At 42.1% G+C, this 22169-nt stretch overlaps 1 protein-coding gene across 3 annotated transcripts in view; it reads left to right on the top strand.

The window, feature by feature from the left end:
• KLF12 (KLF transcription factor 12) overlaps positions 1 to 22169 on the top strand; it is a 555324-nt gene that overhangs the window by 124462 nt on the left and 408693 nt on the right. The window lies entirely within an intron of this gene.

Raw genomic sequence — 22169 nt, forward strand, 5'->3', positions numbered from 1 at the left:
TGAAATATATATGACAATAAAATTGACCTTTTAGACACTTTTAAGTTTATAGTTCAAGGTGATTTTTATTCACTGCGTAAGCATCGGGGGAATTATATATAGTTTTAGAAGCATAATGCTAAAAAAGAATTTGATTTGCAAATCTTTCACTTTTTTTGGAATTAAAATAACCGATTTTCTTTCCTCTTCCGCCTTTCTTCATTTTTTACACATATATTTTGGTAGCTGAACTATTGCCAGGTTATTTTAGACCTGTTTTTCCTCTAACGTAGAGCCTTTTTTTTTTCCCCTCAAGGTCTAAAAGAAAAAATACTTTTTTCATGGGATGTGCTTGCAATCTGTGTGCTGTTATTTATAATTATTTTGTAATAATAAAAAATATAAAATTGATAATTGTGAATGTGTTTCACTAGGCATGAATTATGTTTATTAGTAAAGTTAAGTTTTGAGTGAGGGTACCCAAAATTCAGCTGTTTTGCTGGGTAAACATTAGCAAGTCTATTTAAGGAAGTAACCTTTGCATTCTCTAAATAATATTTTCTTTCTGTCATAAGGACTCTTGAGGAGTGATTATTTATGGCAATAATGAAGTTAGATGCCTGATGTATCTGCTTAATCTCTTCATTTGGCTATATCTGCAGTCATTTGGTTATCTCATCAGATCAGTCTAATGCATTTCATTTTGCTTTATTGATTGATGATATATTCTGTATTATTTTGTATTTATGACAGTGACTGTCATAGTGAAAGTCACTGTTGGTTGCTCAGTCATGTCCGACTGTTTGAGCTCCCATGGACTGTAGCCCGCTAGGCTCTTCTGTCCAGGCAGGGATACTGGAATGGGTTGTCATTCCCTTCACCAGGGATATTCCCGACCCAGGAATCGAACCCAGGTCTCTTGCATTGCAGGCAGATTCTTTACCGTCTGAGTACTGTCTGAGCCACTAGGGAATGCTCTAGGGAGCTGTCATAAGTCAGAGCATAAACTTGTATGATTCTGTCAAAACTCAAAGCATAAACCTCTATGATTCTGAATTCCCAGTGTATGTCGTTGTTTATTATTATGGGCTAGATAGACCTATGGCCATGAAGCACCAGAGCCTTTGCATCTACTTAGATTGTTGATTTTCTAAAACTGCATGAAATGTCCCCCAAGTGTAATTTACTAATGTCAGTAGCTAAATTAGTAGCACAATTAAGAACTTTCAAATCCACTTTGAAGATACACAGGGGTAGTTGGGGCATCAGATATATTTGGACACTTCATCTGAGTGGATTAGCAACTCTTAGTTGGTAGTTGGGAAGGAATGACATTTGCATAAAGACACTTCCTTTTGCCACCTTTGAAATACTTTTTTTAAGAAGCGTGGTTTAATCTTACTCCCTTATTAAACTGCTTTAAGCTTCTTTTTAAGTTATCAGAGCCAAATTGAAGGATTTATTTCCTTGCCTGTTCTTGAAAACAGTGCTGTCAAACAGCGTAAGAAAAGGCAAGCAATGGAGATACAGCGCCCTGTGTTTTCAGTTTATTTGCATTTGTTTGTACTTCTAAGGTATTTTAAATTCCCAGAGGAGTTTGCTTGCTCTGTTATATATAAATTGTTATCTAAAAGGGTCTGTAAGCGATGAAAGTAAATGTCAGCCTAGTCAGTAGAAGAGTTTTTTTTCCCCCCTTCTCAGCTACATTATAAAGGGAGATTTCTTTTGCCTTATTTATATTTAGAATTTAATGTAGTTAGGAAAAATTAAAGTTTGAAAAGCGTCAAGAGTCCCATATTTGAATCTGTTGAAAGCAAAAAAATCAATTAAAAACTTTTTGATTACCTTAGAGTTTCTCCTAATTGCTCACACGTTAGAGAGGCTTTGCTTTTCTCTTCCTTAATGCAGACAAAGCTTGGCTAAACCATGTCATTCTGTCCATTTCCGTTAAAATAGTATTTAAATGAACAAGACGAACTTGTTTATATTGCTGGTTAACTTATAGGATATTTAAGACCAAAGAAGTTAACCAAGGGACCCAATTAATTTGTGTCCATGGAATAATGATTTTTGTAGTTCATATATTTATTATACATTTTCCCTCTCCTTTTCTCTCTCTTGGTAGTAGCTCAAATGATGGCTGTAAACATTATGGGGTCTCTTTGTGTATCACAGTTTTCGAGCATGACAAAATAATTAACATCCTCTTTGATTTCTTTGGTTGTTGGAAACAAAACGTCTGTGCTAACTACTGCTGTGCTTGTGATGTGCTCAGTCATGTCCGAAATTTTGCAATCTCATGGACTTAGATTGCCAGGCTTCTATGTCCGTGGGATTTTTCAGGTAAGAATACTGGAGTGGATTGCCATTTTCCTCCTCTAGGGGATCTTCCTGACCCAGGGATCCAAGCCACGGCTCCTGCGTTGGCAGGATTCTTTACCACTAAGCCATCAAACTATCACTAGGGAGGACAATTAATATACAAACCATTTGATTGATACCCAGAGTGCTAAGTCATGGAAGATCCCCTGGAGAAGGAAACGGTAACCCACTCCAGTATTCTTGCCTGGAGAATCCCATGGACGGAGAAGCCTGGGAGGCAACAGTCCACGGGGTCGCATAGAGTCGGACACGACTGAGCGATGGACCGGACGGACGGACGGAAGTCATGGAAAGTTTATTATTTTGCTGGGTATTTGTTAAGAGTATGAAGTTGGAATTCAGAATATATTTTCCCTGAAATATGGTTGAGTATGTGATTATTAGAGGTAGTTAATTCTACAAAGCGCATTTCCTCTGTAATGCTTGCCTAATAAGAATGTGGTAGTTCCATTGTAACTCTAAATATGACAGTGTATATCTTGGGAATTGTTTGACTTCTCATATGAATTTTCAGGGACAGTGCTGTAACTCTTGACAACAGAAGTACAGATTTGAACGTTGTAAGGCATAGGCAACATGATATTTCAGAGGCAGGAATTTGGAAGTGCTTCCATTGCACCAGGGGTGATAAACTGTTAGGGCTTGGAATCCCTTCCAGGTTATCTTTTAGGGACACTCTCAACTCTAGCTCTGTTTCATGTACTCCTTTGTTTTCTTCATGGTCCCCAGAGACTAGGTTAGTCTATTTCTTGTTTGTAATCAGTTCAGTTCAGTTCAGTCGCTCAGTCGTGTCTGACTCTTTGCGACCCTATGAATCGCAGAACGCCAGGCCTCCCTGTCCATCACCAACTCCCGGAGTTCACCCAAACTCGTGTGCGTCGAGTCGGTGATGCCATCCAGCCATCTCATTCTCTGTCGTCCCCTTCTCCTCCTGCCCCCAATCCCTCCAAGCATCAGGGTCTTTTCCAGTGAGTCAACTCGTCGCATGAGGTGGCCAAAGTATTGGAGTTTCAGCTTTAGCATCAGTCCTTCCAATGAACACCCAGGACTAGTCTTTAGGATGGACTGGTTGGATCTCCTTGCAGTCCTTGGGACTCGCAAGAGTCTTCTCCAACACCACAGTTCAAAAGCATCAATTCTTCGATGCTCAGCTTTCTTCACAGTCCAACTCTCACATCCATACTATTTGTAATCAACACTTAAAATTCTGACCAGAGTTGCTATTTTCTCCCCCTTCTTGTCTGTTGTACAGGATTGATTGGTGTCCCCTGAAAATTCATATTCTACTTGCAACTTCAAAATGGGACATTATTTGGAAATAGAATTGTTGCAGGTGTAATTAACTAGGTGGAGGTCATATTGTAGTAGGGTAGGCCCTTAATCCAACCAGTGACTGGCATCCTTACTAGAGACATAGACACAGTGGGGGACACCGTGTAATGAGAGAAGCAAAGATTGAGAAGATAAGTCTTCAAGCCAAGGAGCACCACGGATTGCTGGCAACCCCTGACACTAAGGGGAAGACAAGATTCAGATTCTCTCCTACAGCCTTCAGAGAGAGCATGACCCTTGCAACACCTCTAGCCTCCAGAAGTAAGAGACAATAAGTACCTATTATTACAAGGCACCTAGCTCATGGTACTTTTTCTCAGCAGCCCTCGGAAACCCATGCACCTGCCCTTAAGCTGACGAGAACAGTCTCTGAGTTTCTCTATTGCAAGTCTGTTTTTGTAATTTTAAAGTTCTGTAAGGATCAGTCCTACTAGAAATGGTACAAAAGTGGAATATAAAATAGGAAAAATTGTAATACTTAAAGGAATTTCCTAAAACAAAGTTGAGGATCTCTAGTTGGAAAAGCATTACAGTAAGTCCCCTGCATATGAACAAGTTCTTTTCCAAGAGCCTGTTGGTAAGTCCAGGTTGTAAGTTCAGCAAAGTCAGCCTGTGTACCCAACTAGCACAGTTGACTATACTTGCTGCTTTTACTCTTGTATTCCAGGTATCCTGGGCTTGAAATAAACATACTGAACTCTGTACAATACTGCACAGTAAACAAAAGCACAACCACTTATAGAGGATGCACACACATGGCAGTGTATGCCAGACATGTGAACTAACTTACCTGATTGCACATGTGAACACATGTTCCCATCTTTGAACATTTGCGACTTGAAGGTCTATGCGTGGAGGACTTACTGAAGTTTCAACTGCAGCTTTTGTTCATTATCTTATTGGAAAGTGTTTCCATGCCTGAGAGATTATAATTTAGTTGGTTTAGGGTGAGGCCTGGCATCTGTTATGTTTACGCTTCCCAAGGGGATTTGGGAACATGCAGCTCAAGGTGAGAGTCATGAGTGTCAAGTGTGGAGTAAGAACCCTTCTGCTAGAGCAGCGGTTCTCAGCCTAGCTGTATCCTGGAATCACCTGGCCATCTTTGAAGATCTACTGATGCCTGAGCACGTATCCCAGAGATTTTCTGGTCATTAGTCACGGATTCTGATGGCTCAAAGGGAGTTTTATAGCTCCTAATGAATTCTCTTGTGCAGTCAAAGTTGAGAAATACTGGTCTAAAGGTCTTTATATCCCAGAGAATAACCTTGATACTTATTTTAAAATTTTGGGGGTTATGATGGTGGCGATGATGATTTTTGGTTGCGATGGATAGATTTAGGGGCTTCCCTGGTAGTTTCAGATGGTAGAGAATCTGCCTGCAATTCAGGAGACCTGGATTTGATCTCTGGGTTGGGAAGATCCCCTGGAGAAGGGAATGGCTTAACCACTCCACTCTTCCTGCCTGGAGAATTCCATGGATGGATTTAGAGTAATGTTACTTTCAACAATACAGAAACCAGTTTATTACCTGACTCCTTCTCACAATGCAAGGTTTCCCAGACATCTCTGATAGGAGGTCAGTGAGTTATGTGTCCTTTGGATGTGTTGGGAGAATTGGAATGGTCCCTGGTGGCTGCTTCTTGGTTGGGGTATGGGTTGGTTTTTTTATTGCTGGACTTTTCTATCATTGCTTTCTGCTGTTTGGAAACCTGTTTTGGGTCCCATGAAGAGAGATGAGGATGAGTTGAAAAAGTATGGAAGATACTTTTATCTAGTATCTAGTACTGCTATTGCTGCCATTTAGTTGCTAAGTAGTATCTGACTCTTTTGCGACCCTACAGACTGTAGGCCCACAGGCTCCTCTGTCCATGAGATTTCCCAGGCAAGAATACTGGAGTGCATTGACATTTCTTTTCCAGGGGATCTTACCGACCCGAGGGATCAAACCTGTGTCTCCCACTTGGCAGGCAGAGTCTTTAATACTGAGCCACTGGGTGGATACCACTGGGAAGTCCCTAGTATCTAGTACTGATATTTAGTCTAGCTAGGAAATGATTCTCTTTTGTGACACAGAAATGTGCACATATAACGAATCATATTCTTTTTTTCTGAAATTCTGTTTGCAATGACTGTTAACCATTGTAACATGTGTTAGTTTCATGAGAGCACCTTCTTCCTGGTCTTATCCACCTTTTACTGTGTGGACTCGACAAATAGGTTGTGCTTTTAGTGTTATGGACTGAGGGCTAGTTAATGCTTGTGAAGCTTCCTAGTGGTTTATTTCTAGTATTTCATTGTTGCCATTTCTTGCACAGTGATGGTATATTTAAAATATCTGCTGCTGCTATCTAAGAAGACATTGAAAACAACAGATTTAACGTGGGTCTGCTTCGCATAGAAGGCTCGGAATGAATGCCTCTGGGTTGATTTCTCATTTTGTACTGGATTCTTTGTCAAGCTTGCATGCTTTGCTAGCTTCCCAGTGACCTTAACTGTTTTCCCTTTTGTGTATTTGTTTGTAAACTCCACTGCCGTTTTCACTGCTGCTGTCCAGCTATTTGAAGCCTGTGGTCTAAGTGCGACCATGAAGGAGACCTCATTATTGGTGAAATTCTTTGAGGTTGTTTTCTGTGATGTAAACTTGATGGCTGTTCTTGAAAGTAATAATAGTCATAGCCAATCTGAAATTCTTATATGTCTACTAAGTACTCTTGCATTATTGTATGTAATTTTCGTATGGAGTTTTTGAGGTAGATGATAGCTCTTCTCTTTTATTGGTAAAGAGATGCTCTCACTGAGCATGGTAGTTTGGATCTAACCAGGGCTATACGGGAAAACAGCTTTCTGAATAAAAGGTCTGATTTGTTGTATTTGTGATTTAGTCACTAAGTCGTGTCCCAACTTTTGCGACCCCTTGACTGTAGCCTGCCAGGCTCCTCTGTCCATGGGATTCTCCAGGCAAGAATACTGGAAAGGGTTGACATTTCCTTTTCCAGGGGATCTTCCCGACCCAGGAATCGAACCCGGATCTCCTACATTGCAGGCAGATTCTTCACCAGCTGAACTATGAGGAAAGCCTAGTTGCATTTGCTGATATAAATATACCAACCATGACGGACTCCAAGTTACAGAAGTGTAGTTACAGGGTTGTGTAGAAACGCACACAGTCCTCTTTCATGTGTCTATCTGAACCAGCTCCAGCTCCTCTCTGGCTGTTTCACCAAAGCCAATGTGTTTTCCTTCCTTACTTCCTTCTCTCCTTCCCTTTCTTTCTCCCTCCCTGATCCCCCCAGGCAGTTATTTTACAGAATCTTCTGTATCACTATCTCAAGGACATCATGTCCTGTTTGTAGCTTCTTCTACTAGGAATTTCTTAAGAGATATGGAATTATCATCAAATGTTAACATCCAGCACCCTTCTTGCCTTAAACTGAAGTTGAATTAATAGGATTTATTATATTGTCGCTCTTTTTCTTTTTTTAACTCTTGATAAGGACAGTGTTTGAGTATGCTGTCAAGTCAAATGCCTGATCATTCCAGATGTGAGCAATAACTTTGTGAAACTGTAACAAGTCAAACTGATTTTATTCACAACACCAAATGTTCTTAGTTTAACTCAGAATGCTTTTTTCTTTTCCATGCCTTCTTTTCCCCTGCATAGCCTGTACCCTAAACCCCTTTTTCCTCAGGTTTGGATTTGGCTGACGTAGCTATGTAGTAGCCGAGTTGGATCTCAGGGATAATGAAAACCGTGAGAATCATCAGTCATCTTTATTCGTAATTGCAAAGGAAATGGCCAGTGTTGCAATCTCCTTCTGGTTGCATATTTTGATGGAAAGTCTAAACACTTGTTTAATCTCCTTCCCCTTGTCAATTTCTACCTGATGATAAATCTCAGAAAGCACGTGTCTTAAGAGTTTTCATTTATCCTGTTTCTGGCTGTAACACTGACTTCCTTGAAAACTGGAGTGCATTAGAAATCATTGCATTTTGTCAAATGCCCTACTCTTGCTGAGACCTCGAACGGGATGTCATGGACAGCTTGCTGCTGCCGTCTCTGAAGGATTTGCCCTGGTGTGATTAGGGTACCCATCTTCTTTCTTTAGCAGAGCCCTGATAGGTGAATGGAAGGAGGGAGTGCTTGAATCCATCAGTAGGCCTGGATTGCTTGCTTTTTCTTCGTTATTTGACCATATAGAAATTGCATTAGTCCACAAGTTCTGTGTAATTTGAAAAAAAAAAAATTGTTGAACCAAATTTCTGAAATTGCTTCTAGAAGTTTATCTATGCATGGAAAAGTATTTTAGCCAATATAAATATGAGGCTTGTAAAGTCTTCCTTACAACCAAATTCCATGTAAGAATGACCTCGTTGTTAAGGTAGACCACGTTTTTCTTTTTCATCATGTCAGACCTCTAGAAGACGTGGCTATAGTCCCTGAGGTTTCCCACTCAAAATGCCATCTTGTGTTTGACCCCCAAAGATTTGGAAATTGTTGAGATTTTATGACTGGCTGACTGTTACATTTAATGCTCAGGCCACAATACTGAGTGATGAGAGCAGATGTCCATGGGGGCCAGGGGCTGAGTTTATGTTACTATTACAGAGGGCACTGAAAGAAATGCCTGGAGGGTTCTAGTGCGGTTTGCATCGTGGGCAATTTATTTTGCTTTTCTTGAGGAAAATGTTAAAGGAGTAGATTTTATCATCTTAGATATGAAAGTTGGAAGCATTTTCCACAAGACAAAGAAATTTCCCAGGAAAAAAGAAATGTTATTTCTCAGTCTAATTATAAGAAGAGATGCAAAGTGAAATGGATCTGTTTCCTGCTATAGATCTTTGATTGCAAGGGACTCAAGTTAAAAAGACCTATTGTGAATAAGCTTCTTGACAGTTAAAACTGATTTTCTATGTGAGCAGTACAAGGAAACTACTTTCTCTCTGTGATCATTCTAAAATAATTATACTGATTTATGATGAATATATTTGTTATCCAAAGAGACTTACATCAAAACGGAATTAAATTCAAATACTTTAGAGCCAAAGAAGTCTTTTGGTTTGAAGTCTTCATATGTGGAGTTAGAATATATAGGAATGGAAATATGTACATTTTAGGTAACTTCTCTTAGATAATTGGGGCTTCCCTTGTGGTTCAGCAATAAAGAATCTGCCTGCAATGTAGAAAACCACCTGCCAAACAGCTGACTTGGGTTTGATCTCTGGGTTGGGAAGATCCCCTGGAGAAGGAACTGGCAACCCACTCCTGTATTCTTACTTGGAAAATTCCATGGACAGAGTAACCTGTCACCCTACAGTCCATGGGATTGCAAGAGTCGGACACAACTTAGCAACTAAATCATCACCATTAGATAAATAAAGCATGCCTGATGTTTATTGTTTGTTCACATCAGTAAAGGGCTTCCCTGGTGGTTCAACTGGTAAATTACATGCCTGCAATGCAGGATACCTGGGTTCGATTCCTGGCTTGGAAAGATTCCCCTGGAGAAGGGAACAGCTACCCACTCCAGTATTCTGGCCTGGAGAATTCCATGGACTGTATAGTCCATGAGGTCACAAAGAGTTGAACACGGCTGAGCGACTTTCACTGAATTTTCACTTTCAGTTCAGTTCAGTCGCTCAGTCGTGTCCGACTCTCCGCGACCCCATGAATCAGAGCACGCCAGGCCTCCCTGTCCATCACCAACTCCCGGAGTTCACTCAGACTCAAGTCCACAGAGTCGGTGATGCCATCCAGCCATCTCATCCTCGGTCGTCCCCTTCTCCTCCTGCCCCCAACCCTTCCCAGCATCAGAGTCTTTTCCAGTGAGTCAACTCATCTCATGAGGTGGCCAAAGTATTGCAGTCTCAGCTTTAGCATCAGTCCTTCCAATGAACACCCAGGATCGATCTCCCTTAGAATGGACTGGTTGGATCTCCTTGCAGTACAAGGGACTCTCAAGAGTCTTCTCCAACACCACAGTTCAAAAGCATCAATTCTTCGGCGATCAGCTTTCTTCACATTTTACATCAGTAAAAAGTAAGAACACAGTGCAGTTTTTCAGGGTAATAAGTCATCTCTGATAAGACTAGGATGTTGCCTAAATATCTGAATGTTAGAGACCGAGATATAATTTTTAATGGAACAGAAATGAAATGTCTGGTGAAAACTGCATTTGTGAATGTTTTCAACAGTGACCCATTCCCAGAGGTGAATTTGCCTTGTTGAAGTATGTGTGGATCTATTTTGTATACCTGTTCAACAGTGACTGCCCTTTTAGGGCATTTCTGCATCTTAAGTTGTGTCTGCAAGAGATGATTAGCTGTGTGTTATACATAAGAAAGTGTGATACCTGAAGAGAGGTGGAAAGATCCTGGAAAATTTTTAGTGGGCAAAGGTTTGAAAATGAAGAAGTCATTTTGTAGAAACCTAATGGGGTCGCAAAGAGTCGGACATGACTGAGCGACTGAACTGAACCGAAATGAATTACTAATTTAAAATTGAACTGAAGTTATTTCCTTCTTGGGGATGTTGCCTCTTTAGCTTAAAAAAAAATAACGTAGTAAAGGCAATAATTATAAGGACTTTCAAAGGTTTTCACATGGCTTTGGTTGTTCCAACCCTGACTTCTCACCTTCTTTTGTAGCTGGTGTGCTTGAAGTTAGCATGAAACTGGCAGGCACTTCTGAATAATCTGATGCCCCCTGCACCCTCCCAGTCTGAACGGAGTCTGGAGTCAGCAGTGCCCCTTGGCCTCAACCCTGGTCCTGTCTGTTGTGCTTCTTTCTTACCCCCTCTGGCTTCCCCCCCTGCAGGTAGACAGTGGTTGGTATGCCTGGACTTCTGCTTCTCTGTGTCTTTTCACTGCCCTGTGCCAATTATTTTCAACTCAGACCATTTGAGAGCTTTGTCTGACTATATAAACATAAATACATGGAGTGTGTGTATCATTTCTATCTCTTTTGACAGTTGCCAGCTTATCTCAGGAAAACCACTTTCCTTCTTTTTCTTCCACATGTAATAAAAAGATCATGACCCCATTTCGGCTATTCTGTCCCTTTTTTATGGCAGAGTTAAACCTGTGTATACGTAGTTTATATTTAGCAAATAGATTAAAATAGAATTTCCCAATAAAGAGAAGAGATAGAAATAAGATGAAGATGTGATCTCAAATAGAATCAAGTGACTGGTCAGATTTAGAGGATTTCAGACTTCCTGGAGTTGTGTGAATCATCTGTGTTGACTTTTTCGTGCGTGTGAATTGAATGCATTTATGTGTTCATTTATTTTTAGGTCACATTTTCACCAAAGTGCAGGTCACCTGCAGAAAAGTGCACATGCGCCCAGTGTACAAATAGATGAACTCCACAAAGTGAACATACACACTCCACGATCACTTAGATCCATTCTTAAAAAATGACCTGCAGCCACACACACACCGGTCAGCTGCTGTTTCTCCTCCATCACTGTAGACAACTGTCTGTTCCTGATGCTACACAGGGACACGTGCTCTTTCATGTCCGTATTATTTCATGTAATGTTATGTTTATAAAATTTTTAATTGATGTATAATTACTGTATTACATATTACAGGGCTTCCCTCATAGCTTAGTTGGTAAAGAATCTGCCTGCAATGCAGGAGACCCTGGATCGGGCAGATCCACTGGAGAAGGGATAGGCTACCTGCTGCAGTATTCTTGGGCTTCCCTGTGGCTCAACTGGTAAAGAGTCAGCCTGCAATGTGGGACACCTGGGTTCAATCCCTAGGTAGAAAAGATCCCCTAGAGAAGGGAAAGGCTACCCACTGCAGTATTCTGGCCTGGAGAATTTCATGGACTGAACAGTACATGGGGTCACAAAGAGTCAGACATGACTGAGCGACTTTCACTTCACTTCCCTTCATTACATATTACAGGTACACATGTGCATGTGCCAGGTGTGTCTCTTTCTTTGTGACCTCACCAACTGTAGCCTGCCAAGCTCTTCTGTCTGTGGGGTTTTTCCTGGGAAGAATACTGGAGTGGGTTGCCATTTCCTCCTCTGGGGGATCTTCCCAACCCAGTGATCAAACCCGTGTCTCCTGCAGGCAGGTGGATTCTGAGGCACCTGGCCATCCCTATGTTATTTAAACTTTAGTTACTATAAAATATTGGCTGTATTCCCCATTTGTACAGTATATCCTTATAGCTTATTTTATTCCTAATATTTGTACGTCTTACCCCCTGCTCCTTTATTGCTCCTCCCCTTCTTCACTCCCCACTGGTAACCACTAGTTTCTTCTCTGTACCTGTGAGTCTGCTTCTTTATTATCATCACTAGTTTGTTGTATTTTTTAAGATTCCATATATAAGTGACATCTATAGTATTTGTCTCAACATTATATTTTAAGATTCAGTCTTACTGTGTTTTCATTGGTACATAATATTCTATCATAGGAATTTATCCAGAAGCTTCCATTGATTTATTTATCCATTTTACTGTTGATGAGCATCTTGGTTGTTTCTACTTTTCAGCTGTAAGGAATATATTGCTATGAATATTCTTGTGAGTGCCTTTTGGCATGTTTAGGTACATATTTCTTCGTAGCATATTAGATAGAAGTGGAATTGCTGAGTCTTCAGGAATGTATTTTCATTTTTGTAGATGCTGCCAGTTTTCCTTACTGACTACCAATTTAGACATTCACTAGCAGAGTATGAAAGATACAGGTGCCCCATATCTCACTATTCTCTGGATTTTCTCACTCTCTATTTGCAATTCTGATAGATATGGATTGATGACTTAGTGGTGGCTTTAATTTACATTTTTCTAGTGATTAATGGGAGTTGCATACCTTTCAAATGTTAAGGTCATTTGGCCATCTTTGGGGAGAAACTTGTCCAGGTTTTCTTGGTCAATTAAAAATAAAAAACCTGGATGATCTGTCTTTTTTCTTTCTTGTTCATGTCTAAAGTTGAACCATATCCTAAGTCCAGGATGACATTTGGTAGGAAGGGTGAGAATCATGGAAAGGTTATTCAGGTGGAAATACGTGTGTGTTCATTCTTTTAACAAAGAATTACTGAACATTCCTTTCGTTCTATACCTTTGAATGGTAAAAAGGTAGTGTCTGCCTCTGCAGCGTAATGGGGTGTTAAGGCAAGTCAAAGACATCAAGAATACTGAAGGTTGAGTGCTTTGCTAATTAGCAACAAGGAGAAAGCCCAATGAAAATGTGCAAGCAGGATGCATAATAGGCTCAGAGTTTTTAAGAAAAGGAACCAAAACTTAGATGGAGAAGCGCAATTAGCCAGGTGAAAATTTAGGATGGGGAATAGTATCAGGTGGAAGAAACAAAATCATGAGAGATGGGAGTGCCTAAGGAAAGCAGGAGTGTGTTTCTGTGTTTATATGGGGGTATTGAACACTGTAGTCATTCAGTTTAGTTCAGTTCAGTCGCTTAGTCGTGTCCGACTCTTTGCAACCCATGAATCACAGCACGCCAGGCCTCCCTGTCCATCACCAGCTCCCGGAGTACACTCAAACTCATGTCCATCGAGCCAGTGATGCCATCCAGCCATCTCATTCTCTGTCGTCCCCTTCTCCTCCCGTTCCCAATCGTTCCCAGCATCAGAGTCTTTTCCAGTGAGTCAACTCGTGGCGTGAGGTGGCAAAGTATTAGAGTTTCAGCTTTAGCATCAGTCCTTCCAATGAACACCCAGGATTGATCTCCTTTAGAATGGACTGGTTGGATCTCCTTGCAGTCCAAGGGACTCTCAAGAGTCTTCTCCAACACCACAGTTCAAAAACATCAATTCTTCGGCGATCACCTTTCTTCACAGTCCAACTCTCACATCCATACATGACCACGGGAAAAACCATAGCCTTGACTAGACGGACCTTTGTTGGCAAAGTAATGTCTCTGCTTTTTAATATGCTATCTAGGTTGGTCATAACTTTCCTTCCAAGGAGTAAGCGTCTTTTAATTTCATGGCTGCAGTCAGCATCCACAGAGATTTTGGAGCCCCCCAAAATAAAGTCTGACACTGTTTCCACTGTTTCCCCATCTATTTCCCATGAAGTGATGGGACTAGATGCCATGATCTTCGTTTTCTGAATGTTGAGGTTCAAGCCAACCTTTTCATTCTCCTCTTTGACTTTCATCAAGAGGCTTTTGAGTTCCTCTTCACTTTCTGCCTTAAGGGTGGTGTTATCTGCATATCTGAGGTTATTGATATTTCTCCCGGCAATCTTGATTCCAGCTTGTGCTTCTTCCAGCCCAGCGTTCCTCATGACGTACTCTGCATATAAGTTAAATAAGCAAGGTGACAATATACAGCCTTGACGTACTCCTTTTCCTATTTGGAACCAGTCTGTTGTTCCATGTCCAGTTCTAACTGTTGCTTCCTGACCTGCATACAGGTTTCTCAAGAGGCAGGTCAGGTGGTCTGGTGTTCCCATCTCTTTCAGAATTTTCCCCAGTTTATTGTGATCCACACAGTCAAAGGCTTTGGCATAGTCAATGAAGCAGAAATAGATGTTTTTCTGGAACTCTCTTGCTTTCTCCATGATCCAGTGGATGTTGGCAATTTGATCTCTGGTGCCTCTGCTTTTTCTAAAACCTGCTTGAACATCTGCAAGTTCATGGTTCACATATTGCTGAATCCTGGCTTGGAGAATTTTGCGCATGACTTGACTAGTGTGTGAGATGAGTGCAATTGTGCAGTAGTTTGAGCATTCTTTGGCATTTCCTTTCTTTGCGATTGAAATGAAGACTGACCTTTTCCAGTCCTGTGGCCACTGCTGAGTTTTCCAAATTTGCTGGCATAATGAGTGCAGCACTTTCACAGCATCATCTTTCAAGATTTGAAATAGCTCAACTGGAATTCCATCACCTCTACTAGCTTTGTTCGTAGTGATGCTTTCTAAGGCCCACTTGACTTCACATTCCAAGATGTCTGGCTCTAGGTCAGTGATCACTTTATCATGATTAATTTGCTCATGAAAATATTTTTTGTACAGTTCTTCTGTGTATTCTTGTCACCTCTTCTTAATATCTTCTGCTTCTGTTAGGTCCATACCATTTTTGTCCTTTTTCGAGCCCATCTTTGTATGATATGTTCCCTTGGTATCTCTAATTTTCTTGAAGAGATCTCTAGTTTTTCCCATTCTGTTGTTTTCTTCTATTTCTTTGCACTGATCACTGAGGAAGGCTTTCTTATCTCTCCTTGCTATTCTTTGGAACTCTGCATTCAGATGCTTATATCTTTCCTTTTCTCCTTTGCTTTTCACTTCTCTTCATTTCACAGCTATTTGTAAGGCCTCCTCAGACAGCCATTTTGCTTTTTTGCATTTCTTTTCCATGGGGATGGTCTTGATCCCTGTCTCCTGTACAATGTCACGAACCTCCGTCCAGAGTTCATCAGGCACTCTATCTATCAGATCTAGTCCCTTAAATGTATTTCTCACTTCCACTGTATAATCATAAGGGATTTGATTTAGGTCATATCTGAATGGTCTAGTGGTTTTCCCTACTTTCTTCAATTTAAGTCTGAATTTGGCAATAAGGAGTTCATGATCTGCGCCACAGTCAGCTCCTGGTCTTGTTTTTGCTAACTGTATAGAGCCTCTGCATCTTTGGCTGCAAAAGTATAATCAGTATGATTTTGGTGTTGACCATCTGGTGATGTCCATGTGTAGAGTCTTCTCTTGTGTTGTTGGAAGAGGGTGTTTGCTATGAATAGTGCATTCTCTTGGCAAAACTCTATTAGCCTTTGCCCAGCTTCATTCCATGCTCCAAGGCCAAATTTGCCTGTTCTTCCACGTGACTTCCTACTTTTGCATTCCAGTCCCCTATAATGAAAAGGAGATCTTTTTGGATGTTAGTTCTAGAAAGTCTTGTAGGTCTTCATAGCACCATTCAACTTCACGTTCTTCAGTATTACTGGTTGGGGCATAGACTTGGATTACTGTGATATTGAATTGTTTGCCTTGGAAGCGAATGGAGATCATTCTGTCATTTTTGATATTGCATCCAAGTACTGCGTTTTGGACTCTTCTGTTGACTGCGATGGCTACTTCATTTCTTCTATGGGATTCCAGCCCACAGTAGTAAATATCACATTCACCTGTGTTAAATTCAGCCATTCCAGCCCATTTTAGTTTGCTGACTCCTAAAATGTTGACGTTCACTCTTGCCATCTCCTGTTTGACCACTTCCAATTTTCCTTAATTCATGGACCCTAACATTCCAGGTTCCTATGCAATATTGCTCTTTACAGCATCGGACTTTGCTTCTATCACCAGTCACATCCACTACTCGGTGTTGTTTTTACTTTGGCTCTGCCTCTTCATTCTTTTTGGAGTTATTTCTCCACTGATCTCCAGTAGTATATTGGGCACCTGCCGACCTGGGGAGTTCATGTTTCAGTGTCCTATCTTTTTGCCTTTTCATTCTGTTCATGGGGTTCTCAAGGCAAGAAGACTGAAATGGTTTGCCTTTCCCTTCTTCAGTGGAAGACATTTTGTCACAAGTCTCCACCATGACCCATTTGTCTTGGGTGGCCCTACATGGCATGACTCATAGTTTCATTGAGTTAGACAAGGCTGTGATCCATGGGATCAGATTGGGTAGTTTTTCTGTGATTGTGGTTTTACTTCTGTCTGCCATCTGATGTTTAAGAGGCTTATGGAAGCTTCCTGATGGGAGAACTTTCCTGTAGCTCCCCAAATGGTACAGGTTTGGGAGGAGAAGGCTTTGGAGTAGGAGACCAGGACATAGTAGGCAGCCCCTTTTCAACCAAGAAATTCTCGGACCTACCTGCTTCATCCAGTTGCACCCTTGGCTCCAACCCCATGATGGTTATGTGTGACAGGTGGGCTGGCTGGAGCAGTTGCTTCAGTCCTATTGAACCATCATGAGGTCAGGCTTAATGCTTGACCTTGAGACTCTTTGGTCCTGTGGACAGAGTGCTGCCCAGTGTCCCAACTGATGGCGTTTATAGCAAGCCATTTTAGGAGACTTTCATGGGTTGAACACTTTTTGGCCCATTGTACTGCCTGTCTGCAGATTAGGCATTTGCCTGTGCCTTGTCCTTCAAGGACTCGGGGTTTGTCATAGGGCTTCTCTAAAGGGCGGCCAGCATCTGGGCATGCCTCAGCTCTTTCCTTTTCTCCCTTTCCTGGGCCTTGGCTTCCCTCTCCTGTTCTCTGTTACAAAAGGTATTGTTGGCTATCTGGACCATCTCATCTAAAGAGGCAGCAGGGTGCTGCTGCTGTATCTGTTGTAACTTTATCCTGATATCTGATGCACATTGGGACAAGAATTTGTCCTTTAAAAATCACCTGGTCCTCGCAATGGCAAGCCACTCCAGTACTCTTGCCTAGAAAATCCCATGGATGGAGGAGTCTGGTAGTCTGCAGTCTGTGGGGTCGCTAAGGGTCGGACACGACTGAGCGACTTCACTTTCACTTTTGACTTTCACACATTGGAGAAGGAAATGGCAACCCACTCCAGTGTGTTTGCCTGGAGAATCCCAGGGACAGGGGAGCCTGGTGGGCTTCCGTCTATGGGGTCACACAGAGTCGGACACGACTGAAGTGACTTAGCAGTAGCAGCAGTAGCAGTTCCTTGTAAGAGTCTAAGTCCACATTGGTTAACTTTTGGAGGGCTTCTTTCAGCCTTTCCAGAAAGACAGTGGGGTTCTCATTGGGCTCCTGAGTTTTTGGTGAGACTCTGCACAGCACAACAACTAATAGGCTTCCTTTTATTTTTATGGGTGGAATTTCTTAAGAGTGAGTCTTTCTGAAGCTTATCCTATCCAATACTGTTGCAACCTGAGAGCTGGTCATCCCCGGGTCAGGGTGCAGATCCATGACAGCCTCCTGGAGATCAATTCTCCGGGCAGGTTGAGACATGTTGGCCTTCCGAGAATTGGGTCCCTGAGCAGATCGAGGCATATCTACCTTCTGGGACCCCTGGACTGGTGGATCCCCAAGCAGGTGGAGGCGTGACAACCTCCTGAGGACCAGATCCCTAGGCAGTTCGAGGCAGGTCGACCTCCTGGGACCCCCAGACTGGTGGATCCCTCAGTAGGTTGAGGTGTGATTACCTCTCAGGGATTAGATCCCTAGGCCAGTCAAGGCAGGTTGACCTCCTGGGATCCTAGTCTGGTGGATCCCCAAGCAAGCTGAGGCATGACAATCTCCCAGGGACAAGATCCCTAGGCAGGTCGAGGCAAGTCAACATCCTGGGACCCCTCAGGCTGGAGTTGGGCAGCCTCAAGTTCTCCAGCTGGACCAGTGTTGGGTACAATTAAGGGGTTGTAGTCTTAACTCATTGCTCATTTGTCTACCAGGGATAGTAATAAATACCATGATGTAAAGCAGTCCAAGCCTGTGCCCTGAACTGGGAACCTAGTGAAATAGCCATAAGCCTTATCCTCTTATTCCTCTGAGGGAATGTAAGTCACTGATTTCTTCCCCTAGTCCTCCGAAAGAACAGTTTATTGTCTTTCCAATGGTAAACATTTCATTGTCATAGACCCACTTTAGGTAATAACAGAAGTAATGACAAAAGAGTGGGTTATCTGTTATTTGGTCCTGTTAGGGGCATTAAGAGTATTTTAATAATAAGCGGAGTGGAGTGATGTTGCCTACAGGGGGGCAGGGTCCTGGTTGTAGGAGTTAGTAAGTGGCTTAAGAACAAACTGCTCAGAGGCAACAGACCAGATGTTCCATAAAAGTGGAGTGGAGATTTGATCCTGGGCTATGTTTGTAACTTTAGGAGAAGGGTGGCAAGGGTTTGGGCCCAAACAGCCTGCAGGGCCAACTCCCAAAGTGGCAAACACTATCCCTGGAAGCCCAATTGCCCTTGAAGGGATGCTACCCACAGATGGACTTCCAGCGGACATTGTGTGCCTGTCACCTGCCCTAGCAGGTTCACTGAGAAATGCTGTTGTTGCACATGTTCTGGGAAACATGGAACATGAAGGCCTGAATATCTAGAGAGATTGGATATTATACAGTATTTCTCTCCCAAGGGCCAACTATTTTCGGGTTGTCCCAAAAGAAGATTGTAGAGGCAACATTGTGGATCCAGATGGGGCTCAGGAAAAGCATATGAAAACAGGAGAGAAGGGGCAGGGCACAACTTTTGAAAGAATCACATAGCCCATAGGCATAACATAAACAGATTAAAACCAAATGGTCCAAGATGACAACTAAACTAGTCAGATTCAACTAAACCTTGATCCTCAATCTTCAAGATAAATGACATACCCAGAGGTGCCAGGACAGTTCCAAGGCACTGTCAAAAGACTGAGGGAGGGGGTAGTTCCCCAATTGTTGGAATAATCCTCCCACTTATTAGCATATGAAAACACCCAGCTAACTAACCACAAGCTGGAATCAAGATTGCCCAGAGAAATATCAATAACCTCAGATATGCAGATAAACCACCCTTATGGCAGAAAGTGAAGAGGAACTAAAAAGCCTCTTGATGAAAGTGAAAGAGGAAAGTGAAAAGGTTGGCTTGTAGCTCGACATTCAGAAAACAAAGATCATGGCATCCGGTCCCATCACTTCATGGGAAATAGACGGAAAAACAGTGGAAACAGTGTCAGACTTTATTTTTTTGGGCTTCAAAATCACTGCGGATGCTGATTGCAGCCATGAGATTAAAAGACGCTTACTCCTTGGAAGGAAAGTTATGACCAACCTAGATAGAATATTAAAAAGCAGGGACATTACTTTGCCAACAAAGGTCCGTCTAGTCAAGGCTCTGGTTTTTCCCGTGGTCATGTATGGATGTGAGAGTTGGATTGTGAAGAAAGCTGATCGCCGAAGAATTGATGCTTTTGAACTGTGGTACTGGAGAAGACTCTTGAGAGTCCCTTGTACTGCAAGGAGATCCAACCTGTCCATTCTCAAGGAGATCAATCCTGGATGTTCATTGGAAAGACTGATGCTAAAGCTGAAACTGCAATACTTTGGCCACCTCACGCGACGAGTTGCCTCACTGGAAAAGAGTCTGATGCTGGGAGGGGTTGGGGGCAGGAGGAGAAGGGGACGACGGAGAATGAGATGGCTGGATGGCATCACCAGCTTGATGAACATGAGTTTGAGTGAACTCTGGGAGTTGGTGATGGACAGGGAGGCCTGGCGTGCTGTGATTCATGGGGTCGCAAAGAGTCAGACATGACTGAGTGACTGAAATGAACTGAACCTAACTAACCACACCACATTCAATGGCCTTAGCACTTGCCCTCTGCAATGGCCCACACCCTATGCACTGTGCTTCTTTTTGAATTCGAACAAATCTACTTATCTATTGCTGCGTGTCTTTCTGAATTTTTTCAGTGAGACATCAAGAGCCTGAGCTTCATTAGGTCCTGAAGCCAGGCACCATGGGTTTTCGCTGGCTCAAGTCCCAGTCAGATATGACTGAGTGACTAAGCATTGCACAGAGTCCCTGCCACATGGGTTTGAGTCCCAGTCTTAGGTAAACGGTTTCAAGTACAGCTTTTAGAAATGGAAAGACGATCTGCCCAATACTTTGTAAACAGTGGCATAGATGGAGAGAGGAGCTGAAGGACGGGAAGAAAAAGCAGTGGGAAAAATGTGCTGAGGAATCCCCTTCGTTACCTGCCATAAAATCTGCTAAATACCTGACCTGTGCTCACGGTTTTCAATGACCTGATCCTTGTCACGAAGAATATTAAGGTCAGAAGAACCCCCACCCCCTTGGGCAACAGCTGCTAAGGCACAGCAGATAGTAGCGCCTTGGGACACCCTGGGGCACCCAGTGCTGCTTGCCTGTTCATGGGGGTTTTGAGGAAACAAGGAATGAGAGATTGTAAAGGAATTAAGATTTTGTTAGCCGTATGTCCTTCCAGCCATAGGAGTGAGGACTTCCTACCCCAACCAGAGGTCTCAGAATCTGAGAGTGAGCTGCGTGTGCTTTCTGCTGAGTTTTTTTTCCTGTCCCAGTTTCCAGCATGCTGGGCTTCTTGTCACTTCCGTTGTGCTGGGTTTTCTTCATGTTTAGCTTCTACTTCAGGAGCTTTCGCTCACTTGGGCTTCTGCTGTCTTTTTCTTCGCTTTGTAGTGGCCAAGCTGAGGTTGTATCATCCAGGTTAAACCCAAGTCACAGCATCATATATGTCTGGTATGTCTTACTGCAGCAAAAGTTTGAAGTGTCGGACGGACCAGTGTTACAGCTGCATGTTAGAGCTCAGTTATATTTGCAAGGAGAAAGGAAGGTACATCCTCAAGGCATGTGAGGTTGGGCTGACCCCAAAGACTGGAAGAGAAGAAAAGCCCCAAGCTCAATTTTGGCTCCTCTCTTTGTATGTTTTTTTCTTCTCCCTCTGAGCCTGCCCTTTGTAAATTGGGCTAGCCAGAAGGCTGTCTACTTCACCTGACGTCCTCACTCTGGTCCTCGGACCTTCCATTGTTCTATTTTCTTGGGCTTTACCCTTGTTTGTCTTTTAGCCACCACCATTCTGGACTCCTTTTTCCTATTCTAACTACCTAACAAAATGATATAGGAATGTAATAGGTATGTAATGTAAGTATATAACACCACATGTATATTATGCATGTACTAATATTATATATGTTATTGAATATAAAAATACTTCTATCTACTTATGATGATGAACAGGCAAATTATACTAGCTAACACAGACTCTGGAGTGCGAATTCTTGAGTTTGATTCCCAACTCTACCATTTATTATTAAACTAACCGTGGCAAACTCTTAACTTGTTTGCTTCATTTTACAAAACTTTGTCTTAAATCCCTACTATTCATTTCAAAATTTGCTGGGCCTGTGAGGGAAAGTACTCAAATTGGCCTTTGGTCTTTTTCCTGATAGTTTCAATATGTTGAACACTACCAAAAAATCATTTGTCAATAGAGGCCTTGTAAAGTACATTAGATTGGGGTCTGCAGACAATTTTTGGATTGAACTGAAGGCACTGAAAACGGAAGGTTATAATTGAGATGTCAGCAAATATGACCTTAACAATTCCAGTTGATGCTCTTGGAATATTTAATATCCCTGTTAAGTACATTTTTCCTTTTCAGTATATGAATTTTAATATGCATCCTCTATCGCTCCAGCCATATTTCCTATATCAACAGTCCCCTGTGGCAACTTTATCTTTGAATACAGACCATTCTTGTTCAATATTTGCGTAGTGATAATGAATTTTATTCTGTAAATAACAGCCTTAGTACCCTAAACTACAGCCCGGCATAACTTTACATTTGTAAGAACTACAGTGTTTTATATTCTAAATAGCAATTTTAATGTTTTATTCATTACACTAAATAAATACGGAATGCAGTGAGAAAACTGTTGATTAATGTAGAATGAGCAGATCTGTTGTGTGAGGTGGGTGCCCTCTCTCCACTGGGCTGACAAACCTGAACGGCTGAAATGTGGTCTTCCAGAGGCCTTCCTTGAACGTTTGGACAGTGTGAATTATATTTGA

Source organism: Moschus berezovskii, chromosome 13 (assembly GCF_049115385.1).
Source record: "Moschus berezovskii isolate FMDL1 chromosome 13, NW_MosBer_1.0, whole genome shotgun sequence".
In the NCBI taxonomy this organism is placed as follows: Eukaryota; Metazoa; Chordata; class Mammalia; order Artiodactyla; family Moschidae; genus Moschus; species Moschus berezovskii.